This window comes from Orcinus orca, chromosome X (assembly GCF_937001465.1).
Source record: "Orcinus orca chromosome X, mOrcOrc1.1, whole genome shotgun sequence".
NCBI classification, from domain to species: Eukaryota; Metazoa; Chordata; class Mammalia; order Artiodactyla; family Delphinidae; genus Orcinus; species Orcinus orca.
In genome coordinates, this window is record NC_064580.1 from 88,359,174 (window position 1) to 88,372,188 (window position 13,015).

Consider the following 13,015-nt stretch of genomic DNA (forward strand, 5'->3'; position numbering starts at 1 on the left):
CGCCCATGTCAGAACTACGTTGACAGCAATAAGCACACCCATGGTAGTGGCAGACACGGGTGAGTGAGCACTTCCATTCTGCCAGACGCTGGGCTAAGTGGTTTACATACATTACTGCCTTGCATCGTCACAAGCCTATGAGGTCGGTTCTATTATCATCATCTTGCAGAGGCAGAAATTAATGTTCAGAGAGGTCAAATCATTTACCCCAGGGCACCCATTAGGAAATGGCAGAACTGGTTTTCAAACTAAGCTCCAACTCCATAACTCATGCTCTTAATTCCTATCCTATATGGTCTCACCAGGCAGTATAAACCAACTAGCCTATAATTGTTTCTGAGAGATAGAAACCTGGCACATAAAGGATCAGTCTCACAACCCCTTCTGGAGGGCCTGACACTGTCAAAGACTGCAGCATTTGTTTTATGCATTGCATATGGCCTCATGTCCAAGAGGATCACCCCAGGCACTTTGTGGGTCTTTGACAGGATTCTGACTAAGGCTCAGCTTATTAGTCATGGAGCTGGAAGGAACCTTACACCTCTAGTCCAACCCCAGTTGTTATACAGATTAGGAATTTGGTACAGAAAGGTTAAGTGACTTGCCCATGACTGTAGAGCGATCATTGACAGACATGCTCCTAAAATCCAGATCTCCTGCATGCCCAAGCCAGTGTGCTATCTTCCATGCCTCAATGTACTACACCCTCTCTGGGGCTTCTCTGGCCACTCTTGACCCACCTACTTTCCTCCAATTTGCCCAATAAATATCACTGGAGAATTCTGCTGACAATCATTCTCACCCAGGGACGCAGCAAATACCTCTACTGAAGAACAGTTTTATCAGGCAGGAGACTATAATTCAACAAACCAAGGTTCTTCAGAAAATTGGACCACCCACATTTCTCTCTATGGCATGTATGTCTATGAGGCAGGCATACTTTCTCAGCCAAGAGAGAAGGAAAAGTATGGCTAAAAGGGTGTGGGAATGCTATCTATGAATATGGGCAGGGTGGAGAATTTAGGTTGAAACGACCTCTGACAAAACTGAATTTCAGTATATTGGCATACTTCCCTTTGTACAATATATGTGTTCCTGGGTGTCAACCAAATTTTCCTACATAAAATCTATCAACCAAAATTATTTAAAGAGGGCTCCCCTGGTGGCAGAATGGTTAAGAATCCGCCTGCCAATGTAGGGGACACAAGTTCCAGCCCTGGTCCGGGAAGATCCCACATGCTGTGGAGCAACTAAGCCTGTGTGCCACAACCACTGAGCCTGCACTCTAGAGCCCATGAGCCACAATTACTGAACCCTGCGTGCTACAACTACTGAAGCCCACACGCCTAGAGCCCATGCTCTGTAACGAGAAGCCACCACAATGAGAAGCCCACGCACCTCAACGAAGAGTAGCCCCCGCTCGCCACAACTCAAGAAAGCCCACAGGCAGCAATGAAGACCCAACGCAGCAATCAATCAATCAATAATAAAATGAATAAATAATAAAATGATTAATAAATAAAAATTTAAAGAATACCCCCCAATACAGCCAGCATACTCTTATTTAACATCTTTACTGAAGTATAATTGCTTTACAATGTTTAGTTGCTGCTGTATAACAAAGTGAATCAGCTATATGTATACATATATCCCCATATCCCCTCCCTCTTCTGTCTCCCTCCCACCCTCCCCATCCCACCCCTCCAGGTGGTCACAAAGCACCGAGCTGATCTCCCTGTGCAGTGCGGCTGCTTCCCATTAGCTATTTACTTTACATTTGGTAGAGTATGTATGTCAACGCTATTCTCTCACTTCGTCCCAGTTTACCCTTCCCCCTTCCTGTGTCAAGTGCATTCTCTACATCTGTGTCTTTATTCCTATCCTGCCCCTAGGTTCTTCAGAACCATTTTTTTCCCTTAGATTCCATATATATGTTTTAGCATATGGTATTTGTTTTTCTCTTGCTGACTTACTTCACTCTGTATGACAGACTCTAGGTCCATCCACCTCACTACAAATAACTCAATTTCATTTCTTTTTATGGCTGAGTAATATTCCACTGTACAATGTGCCACACCTTCTTTATTCATTCATCTGTTGATGGACACTTAGGTTGCTTCCATGTCCTGGCTATTGTAAACAGTGCTGCAAAGAACACTGTGGTACATGACTCTTTTTGAATTGTGGTTTCTCAGGGTATATGCCCAGGAGTGGGATTCCTGGGTCATATGGTAGTTCTATTTGTAGCTTCTTAAGGAACCTCCATACTGTTCTCCATTGTGGCTGTATCAATTTACATTCCCACCAACAGTGCAAGAGGGTTCCCTTTTCTCCACACCCTCTCCAGCATTTATTGTTTCTAGATTTTTTGATGATGGCCATTCGGACCAGTGTGAGGTGATACCTGACTGTAGTTTTGATTTGCATTTCTCTAATGATTAGTGATGTTGAGCATTCTTTCATGTGTTTGTTGGCAGTCTGCATATCTTCTTTGGAGAAATGTCTATTTAGGTCTTCTGCCCATTTTTGGATTGGGCTGTTTGTTTTTTTGATATTGAGCTGCATGAGCTGCTTGTAAATTTTGGAGATTAATCCTCTGTCAGCTGCTTCATTTGCAAATATTTTCTCTCATTCTGAAGGTTGTCTTTTGGTCTTGTTTATGGTTTCCTTCGCTGTGCAAAAGCTTTGAAGTTTCATTAGGTCCCATTTGCTTATTTTTGTTTTTATTTCCATTTCTCTAGGAGGTGGGTCAAAAGGATCTTCCTGTGATTTATGTCATAGAGTGTTCTGCCTATGTTTTCCTCTGAGAGTTTTATAGTGTCTGGCCTTACATTTAGGTCTTTAATCCATTTTATTTTTGTGTATGGTGTTAGGGAGTGTTCTAATTTCATTCTTTTACATGTAGCTGTCCAGTTTTCCCAGCACCACTTATTGAAGAGGCTGTCTTTTCTCCACTGTATACTCTAGCCACCTTTATCAAAGATAAGGTGACCAAAGGTGCATGGGTTTATCTCTGGGCTTTCTATCCTGTTCCACTGATCTATATTTCTGTTTTTGTGACAGTACCATACTGTCTTGATTACTGTAGCTTGTAGTATAGTCTTAAGTCCAGGGGCCTGATTCCTCCGGCTCCGTTTTTCTTTCTCAAGATTGCTTTGGCTATTCGGGGTCTTTTGTGTTTCCATACAAATTGTGAACTTTTTTGTTCTAGTTCTGTGAAAAATGCCATAGGTGGTTTGATGGGAATTGCATTGAATCTATAGTCATTTTCACAATGTTGATTCTTCCAATCCAAGAACATGGTATATATCCCTCCATCTGTTTGTATCATCTTTAATTTCTTTCATCAGTGTCTTAGTTTCCTGCATACAGGTCTTTTTTCTCCTTAGGTAGGTCTATTCCTAGGTATTTTATTCTTTTTGTTGCAATGGTAAATGGGAGTGTTTCTTTAATTTCTCTTTCAGATTTTTCATCATTAGTGTATTCTTATTTATTTTTCAGTGAATAGTTTTGTTGCTGCAGGCTGTTACCGTACTCCAAACCCCTTATCAAGCTGGGTGGCCAAGCAATTTCCCCCAGTGAAGACTGGAATAAGAGTATGTACCTCACGGGCTTGTTGGGAGAATCAAAGGGGACAATCCAGAGCAAAATGCTTAGCAGAGTGCCTGGCACATAATAAGTAGCTCATGAAATGTTAGCTACTATTATTATGATTAGGGGAGGATCTTAGATCATTAGATAGCTATACCCCCTTTATGAGAGAAGTATCCTCTTTTCTGCAAAGAACAACCCAAAGAGAGATGTCTTAGATTCTAAAATACAAATAGTATAGGGATCTAGGGTAACTATAACCACTGCCAAGCAATGATTCACAGGTTTGAGAATCCTAAACCTGCCAAAGAAGTCTTACAAATCTGTCTTAGCGTGGCAGCCCAGGAACCAAGATCAGTGAGAGTTTCTTGAGCCTTGAGGGTAAATTTTCTTTCAGGCAAGCGGTTGCCTTGGAGTTTCTCTCATTGTCAAGGTCTTGGCCTCCCTCCTCCAGGATTTTTAAAGTCTAGCTCCTGTCAGAGACACTTTGAACATATAACCCTGGCCCATCATTCAACAAGCCCCATGTGGCTCCGGATACTTTTCCACTTTGTCTTGAAAGACAGGTCTGGGTTTTCAGACTAGAGAATTCCATATGTATAGGTAGAGGTGTCCCTCTGCTCTGAATGGTTTTTACTCCTGAAATCTTGTTACTACTCTTCATATACTGTTTCTACCCACCGTGTATTGCCCAATCAGTAAGGTTGGTATCCAGTATGATCTGCAGAACATGGGTCAGAGATTCAGTACACCATAAGGGTTAAGGAAGAACTGTGGTAATTTAGGGTTGGAGATGGAAACCAGGAATAACTAACCTAGTCACAAATCCCATGGAGATTTGAGTGTCTGGGCCATCCCAGTGGTGTTTCTAATATCACTCTTCCCTCCCAGTATCCTATTAAAAATCACTCGTTTTCAAGGCAGTTGCAACTGGCAAGACGTAACCAAATACACCGAACACAACACCACTCAGGAGAATTTTGCCAATTAGCATCCTTAACTATAAAACACCATTGGCTATGGGTGGAGTAGTGCTCATGCCTGGACTCACTGCTTTGTCACTCACCCCTGTAAACCCTTTATTGGATGGGCCAAACTTGGATTTCTGACAGGAAGGGGTGTAGAGAACAGGAGCTCTATCGCCCAGCTTTCCAGGACTTGAAACCATCCCCCATCCCACTTTATTTTCACAGGTGTGCCTAAAAGAACTGCAGCCATGGCGCCCCGACCTGTGCCTTATTCCTTTAGCTATAATAATCCATCCTCCCACTCCTCCTTGCCTTTTCTTCCACATCAAGTTACGTGGGAAACACAGGTGGAGTTGTTATCCCAGGCAAGAGAGAAAGCAGGAGGAACTTCCTGCTGTTGGCAGGGAGATAGTATCAGCTGAGGGTCGTGGGAGTCAGGGGGCTTGTACTTCCACTCCGGTGCCCCTGAAGTGCCCAGCTCAGGTTCAGGGAGCCCGGGAGGCTCTGCTGTCAGGTGCCGGGCAGAACGATGTTAACAAAGCCTCAAACTGCGCTGTTCTATGATGACTCAAGAATCCCACGCAATCCCACGCTCCTGCCAGTCGCCACTTCCAGGAGCTAAAATAGACCTCTGATGCTAAGAGACAGCAGGCCTTTTATATCTGCTCAGAAAAATGAGCCCAGCCCTAAGAACGATCCTGCTATTCAATACAATGGAATGTTATACGGCCATTAAAGATGCAAACTATGCACACTGTGCAGGTGGGAACCAGAATGCGAAATAATGTTACATGAAAACAGCAAAGTAGGAAATAGGTACACATGCCAATCACAACTATGGAAAACACACATCGAAGAGTTCATCCCTAAAGAACCAAAGAAAATGAAGAGCACCACAGTCCTTTGAGTTTCCACCCCCCCCACATACACACCACCTTTTATTATAATACACTTTTTAAAAACTGTCATGCTGGTCATGCTAGGTTACTGAGGCACCTGTCTTTTAAGTGACACAGGAGTTAACTCTGCAGATCATTTAATTCAGGGAATAAAGAAGAACTGAATGCTAAGGGGGCTGGTGCTTTAAAATGACTGGATTCTTCCTCTTCCCACGCCCCTTCTCAAGATCAGGGCACGTTATCATTTCAGGTTTAGCACTCCAATGAGAAATTCCTTCAAAACACCTAGCCCACCAAACTCTAAGATGGGAGTTTAAGGAAACATGTATTTGGACCTCTCTGAAGTCGGACTGCTGTGTTTTGAACTAAGCTAGCTTATATGGAGAGAAAGGAACTGTTTTTTGATAGGCTGACAGAAATTCCTTATTGAAAAAGAATTGCTAAATGCTCTCCCCCAACCCCACCCCTTGTCACCTTGTCACTGGTAGTGCTCAGAGTTAGCCAAACATCTAGCACATATTTGGGTGTCTGGGTGAGCACTATTCTCTTTCTGGGGTCCTGGCTTCAACACCTGCCCAGACTTGGTTTTTCTAGAATTAGCTTCCAATCAGTATGTTTAGTTTTTAAAAGACTATGTGTAGATATTTTTTAAAACTTTGTATTTTGAAATAATTTTAGATTTACAGAAGAGTTGTAAATATAGTACAAAGAGTTCCTAGATACCCTTCACCCAGCTTCCCCTAAGGTTAACACCTCATATAACTCTGGTATATTGATCAAAACTATGACATTAATGTTAGCACAATACTATTTACTAAACTACAGGGCTTCCCTGGTGGCGCAGTGGTTGAGAGTCCGCCTGCCGATGCAGGGGATACGGGTTCATGCCCCGGTCCGGGAAGATCCCACACGCCGCGGAGCGGCTGGGCCCGTGAGCCATGGCCGCTGAGCCTGCGCATCCGGAGCCTGTGCTCCGCAATGCGAGAGGCCACAACAGCGAGAGGCCCGCATACCGCAAAAAAACAAAAAACAAAAAACAAAAACTATTTACTAAACTACAGACTTCATTCATATTTCACCAGTTTTTCCACTAATGTCCTTCTTCTGTGCAGGATCCAATCCAGGATCCCATGTAGTGATTATATATAGAATGTTTAGTTAAAAAAAAACACCCCTAGAAACAAGTTTCCTTTTAGGAGGTGGAACAGGTAAGCCAGTAGGTGTCTGGGCAATTTATGATCCTGAGCTATTCTACCCAGAAGGGAACTCTATCACTTCTGTACCAAAGCCCTTAATTCAGAACACCTCATCATGGTTATTTTCAGAAAACATGTCTTACATCAGCACTTCTCACAGTAGTACAAAGGGATTTGACAAGTGGGTTATTTTAGCAACCAATATTATGAGGGTGACAAAATGAGCAGGATGGCCTTATCTGTTTCCTATGTGTCATTTTTCTTCAAACTGTATTGAAACTTTTTACTAGAAGCTGTAATATTTGAGTGTAACATAAATGCTGAGAAACACCCACACCAACAGGGAAGGTACTCTTTCCAATGTGTGTTTGGTTTTGTTTGCCTGAAATTAAGTATTGAAATCTTACAAAAACCAAATTGATTAGGTTATTTTGACTCGTTAATCTTGAGAGGAAAGGGAAAGCAGGCTATAACATCCATTTATTCCTTCAACAAATAATCGGATAATCAAGAATAACTCCCCCCTTAATCCATGCCAACTATGTGCCAGGCAATTTGCAAAGTGCTTTACAAATATTGTTTCCAGAGGATTTAAGAGGTTAAGTAACTCACCCAAGGTCACACAGCATAGAGTGATGGAGCCAGAATTCAAGGCTGGGTCAGCCTGATTCCAGAGCTGGTCGTCTTGGCCAGCACCTGCTCCATTTCAGTCACTGCGCTGGGTGCTAGACAGAGATACAACACTGAACAGCCCTTATTCCCTCAAATCTTACAGTCTAGTTGGAGGAGAGAGACCATTAAAGAGCTAAGTAACAGCCCTCTCTTCTCCTTAGGTATTCCTTGGATTGGTTACAAGTAAAGGTGATCAGTAAATGCAATCAGTGAATCCCAACACCTTTATATATTTAAATTCCTTTTTTAGGTCCTCAGAGAAAAGTCCTTTCCCCTCTGTGTACCCTGAGGATCCCTAACAGTTAGGAATGAACTTGAGGATACTGACATGTTCCTCCATTTTGTGGCTCTGGGCTAGATGTCAGCATTGCACACACACACCCCCACCCTGCCACTTAGTCTCCTTTGATGAGAAACAATGGGAACTATAATGTGCAGATACATATAATGATGAAATCAAATCAGCTGATGGAAATTTTTAAAGTCTGGGACACAATAATTATATTCCATTTCAACTGTCTTTTCACACTTGCATTAATTGGTGAGCTCTAAGGGAGCTTCAACTGGTTCATGACTATATGGCATTCCATTTTGAAATATATTTCTTAGAAAAATGACAATGATGACCCTGTAAATTATAAACTGGCAACGTTATTTTAAAAGTGAAGGGCTGGAAGACTTAAATCTCAGCAAATTACAATCATTCTCTTCTCTCTCCCAGCCTCCAAACAATCAAATACCTTAACCCTGTGGTTTTCGAGGCTGGCTGCATATGGGAATCACTGGGGAAACTTCAAAATTACCAATGCCTGTGTCCCACCCGCAGAGACTGTGAAGACTTAATTGATCTGGGGTGTGGCCTGGGTTTTGGAAGTTTTAAAAGAACCCCAGGGGATTTTAATGTGCAGACAAGTTTGGGAACCACAGCCCTAATCGGAGGATCATAACCCTGGCTGCACATTAGAATCATCTTCGGGGCATCTTTAAAAAGTCCAGATGCTTGGGCCACATCCCAGACCAATTAAATTAGAAGATGTGGGGGTAGTGCTCAAGTCCCAGGAACCCGGATTTTTTGAGAAGGATTTTTCAAACAACCAGGATTTTTTGAACTCCCAGAGGAGTTCAATGTGCAGCCAAGGCTGAGAAGCACGGCCGTAGGTGCAACTCCACACTTGCAATAAGGGCAAAGGCAAAATTTGCACTCAGACGTTCAGCAACTCTAAGATGAGCCTAATGTGAAGAAGCCAGTTCTAGAAGCCAGGTGGGAAGCAGGCTGAGGACAAACCCTTAGAACAACTGTCCTACTTTAATATTAAAATGAGCTCACTTTTCTCTTGCCATGTATGAGGGTCAACTTTTAAGGCTTGTCTAGGATCACTAGTAACTGATGGTATCTAAGCCCCACTCCCTACCACACCCACCAAAATAACTGCAGAAAGAATGGGAAATAAAGTACTTTAAAGGGATGAAAACCTTTGCAAAGGGCTGCAAACCACTGCTCAGAGACCCTGCATGGATGTAGACAAGGAGGAAGCAGAAAAGCAAGCTATTTGACCTACGTATTATCCAACTAGTTAGTTTTTACCTGCAACTTCATGTGCATTTTTACTCACCAAGCCAAACTCTGGGCTTGGAGGAAAAAAGCCCTAGACCATGATTCTCAGCCTTACCTACACATTAGAGACATCTAGGGAGCTTTTAAAATAATGAGGCTAGGGCCACACCCAAAGTGAATTAAATCAATCTCTGAGGGGATGACATCCAGGAATCTCTGTTTTAAAAGGTCCCCAGAAAAAAAAAAAAAGGTCCCCAGGTGAAAAGGTGAGGGAGAGGGATAAACTAGGAGGTTGGGATTAACATATACACACCACTATGTATAAACTAGATAATCAACAAGGACCTACTGTATAGCACAGGGAACTCTACTCAATATTCTGTAATAACCTATATGGGAAAAGAATCTGAAAAAGAATCTGAAAAAGAATGGATATATGTATATGTATAACTAAATCACTTTTCTGTACACCTGAAACTAACATAACACTGTAAATCAACTATACTCCAATATAAAATAAACATTTTTAAAAATACATATCTTAAATAAAAATACTTTTAAAAGTAAAAATTGCTTAAAAATGCTAAAAAAAAAAAAAAGGTCCCCAGGTGATTCTAATGTTGCAACTGTAAAACAAAGAATATTGCCCACCATCCAGTTCTACCTACAGTACACCCTGAAAGGAATGCAGAGCGAAGATCAAGAATGAGGCACTCTGCTCTGGGAAAACAGGCAGAACAAGCCCTCAGTTACAATATTTTCAGGAAAAATTTTTATGAACCCAGATTCTTGCATCTTCCCATACTTAGAAAAGCACTAAAATCATTAGCTAAGATGTCTGTTCCTCGTCACTAGCAGCAACCTTCTACCAGGATGTGTGCTTGGTTGCACATATCCCCTTCGCCAAAATCACATACATGCTGACCTCCCCCCTTACCTCTTTGGAGCAGTTCCTCAGAGCTCTCTGATAGGCTGTCTCCCGGGCTTTAGTCCTCAGTTAAGTCCCCAAATAAAACTGAACTCACAGCTCTCAAGTTATGCGTTTTTATTTCAGTTGACACAACCAAGGCTGAGAACTGTCACTCTAAACCAGTGGTTCTCAAACTTGAGTGTGCATCAGAGTCACCTGGAGGGCACATTAAATAAAACACACATAGCTGGGCCTCACCCTCAGAGGTTCTGATCCAGTTAGGGTGGAACCTGAAAGTCTGCATTTCTAACAGGCTCCTAGGTGATGCCAATGCTGTTGGTCCAGGGACCACACTTTGAAAGGTAGAGCCCCCCGTGGACCACTGGTTCTCAGCCTTGGCTGCACATGAGAATCACTGGTGGGCATTTAAAAAATACTGATGTCTGAGCCCCTCCCTAAACCAATTAAATTGTAATGTCTGAGGCCCAGGGATCAGCGTTTTTAAAGGTGATACAAATGTGCACTGAGGCTTGTGATCCACTGCCCTAGACCTAGATATTTTACAGCTGGAAGAGATCATTTAGTATAAACCCTTAAATTTCCTGAGAATTTATAGCTACTTTAGCTACTACTGGTCCAGATGTCCCAATCCCAATTTCCACTATTCTTCCTTAATCATTACTGTGTATTAACAATGGGGATTGTAAATCAACTATACTTCAATAAAATTAAAAATAATAATTAAAAAAACAATGTGACCAATTTAGGGTGACCAACTTGTTGTCCTGGTTTGCTTAGGACGCTCCTGGTTTTAGCACCGAAAGTTCCAGATTCAGAGTAAATCGGGACAGTTGGTCACTGTGGTAATGTTTTACAGCTCATAGATTGGAATACAGTACTATTAGATTTTTTTATTTTTTCTGTACGCGGGCCTCTCACTGTTGTGGCCTCTCCCGTTGCGGAGCAAGGCTCCAGACGCGCAGGCTCAGCGGCCATGGCTCACGGGCCCAGCCGCTCCGCGGCATGTGGGATCTTCCCGGACCGGGGCACGAACCCGTGTTCCCTGCATCGGCAGGCGGACTCTCAACCACTGCGCCACCAGGGAAGCCCAGTACTATTAGATTTTGCTTCTAACATCCAGCATCCATCCTCCACTAAAAGGAACCAGGGCTCCTTGGAAACAGCTGATTCCAGGACTAGGGCAGAGAAATGTATGGTGAGCCTAGGAATTTTCTGTCAGAATCTAAGGAAGTGCTCAAAGACTCATGGAAGCATGTCAAAAGGACTAAAGGGACTCCCACTGGCCAAACTGGAGAAAATTTGAGCATTACAAAGAAAATGCTGAACTGAATGTAAAGCACTGAATTTACATTAAGAAAAACATTGAATTAAGTGACTTCCAAAACAATAAGTAAAACTACTTCTCTACTATTGGAAGTAACTATTACATCAACTTGCTCTGAAAATTGGTATTCGAGGGAAAAGAATCAGGCCTTTACATGATCTTTTTGGTTCATATCCTATAGATGAGAAAAAGCTCATCTTTACAGAAGAATGCCAGCTAAGAAACATAGACTGGATGATAGAATTAGGAAATCACCATCTTGCAACCCCTGATTAAATCACAAAGTCAGGAAATACATTTTAAAAATTAGAAAAACAAATTACTGAGTGAGGAAACAGGAATTGATGGATGCTGAAATTTTAGGTGAGAGGTTATTGGGGAACAGGACAGTCACATGGTACCAAAGTAACACCCCAGATTTCTTGCTAATTAGGAAGAGAAAATTAAAATTACATGGAGAGTTCTGAGGGCCACCACCTTAACCATCACCTTTACTAAGAGTGGACAACTGCCATTCTGTACCACTGGATGGGATGCTACATGAAGTACACAGCATTATTTATGAAGCATACTTATCAAAACTGAATCTAATCAAGCCTCTGGACCTAACAACTTCCAGTTTACAGGAAACTCAGGTGCTGGAAGGGAAAGCTAAACACCATCGTAAGAAAACAAACCATCCTGGTTAACCCAGGACTGAGGACTGTCCAGGATGCAGGATCAGTGTTAAACCAGGAGAGTCCCAGGAAAACTAGGACGGTTGGGCACACACACAACAGTCAGAAAGATTCATAAGTGGGGCAGACCTGGTCTCTAAAAGTCAGTGATTAACAAAAAGTGGGGAGACTGTTCTAGATTAAAAGACACTAAAGAGAGACCACACTCAAATGCAACATGTGAACTGGCCATACAAGACTTCAGGGGACAGCTGGGGAAATCTGAATATAGAGCCGTACTACTCAGCTAGCCCACAGATGTAAATGAACCAGGTCACTAATCACACTATTTAATCTGGCTGACATATTTTTGGTAAGAAAACTTCCTCAATGAAGGATGTGGTGCACTGATACACACTCTGGTACAAGCTCCTTATCTCCCTCTGAACCATCAAGCAGTTTGCAGACCACACGTTGGGAAGCACTGTACTAGATAATGGATAACACTAGCAAAGATCACTGAGGTACTGGTAATTTCTTTTTTGGCTGGGCTTACGGTATTATGGTTATGTAGAAAAATGTCCTTACACTTAGAAGATGGATGCTGAGACGTTTAAAGGTGAAGTGCCATGGTGTCTACCACTTACTTTCAAATGGTTTATCAAAGAATAGATACACACACAGATAAAGCAAATATGGCAAAATGTTAACATTTGTTGAATCCTGGCGGTGGGTATACTGGTGTTCATTGTATTATTCTTTCAACTTTCTTGTATGCCTAAAACTTTTCATTATAGAAATGACGAAAGCATAATTCTAAGATCATCTTACTTACAAGGTGTAACACTAAAAGAATTACTTGGAAGCTGATTACCTACAGCTAATCCTATATTTATTCATCAGATATTCCTTAGGGGATAGCTAAGTTAAAAATAGAAAAATGAGTCGAGTTAGCCAAAAGAAAAAAGCACATTCCCAGCTGAGGAAACAGAATGAGAAAGGACCAGAATGGAAAAAAATTATCTTTTTCAAGGAAAGGAACTCAATGTGTATAGAAAAATGAGGCTACCCAGATTATGAAGGGGCTTTGAGGCTTCATGAAGAATCTGAGACTTAATTTTAAAGGCAAGAAGGAGCCCATAACAGACAGATTTCAAGCACCAGAGAAACACAATGAGACTGGCATTTTAGAAAACTCACTGTGGCTGTAGAGAACAGAATGG

The 13,015-nt window shown here is 42.0% G+C and overlaps 2 protein-coding genes across 3 annotated transcripts in view; both read right to left on the reverse strand.

The window, feature by feature from the left end:
* The window catches only part of XKRX (XK related X-linked), a 70,041-nt gene that overhangs the window by 53,543 nt on the left and 3,483 nt on the right, over positions 1-13,015 (reverse strand). The window lies entirely within an intron of this gene.
* TRMT2B (tRNA methyltransferase 2 homolog B) overlaps positions 1-13,015 on the reverse strand; it is an 88,898-nt gene that overhangs the window by 37,274 nt on the left and 38,609 nt on the right. The gene's annotated exons all lie outside the window — the stretch shown is intronic.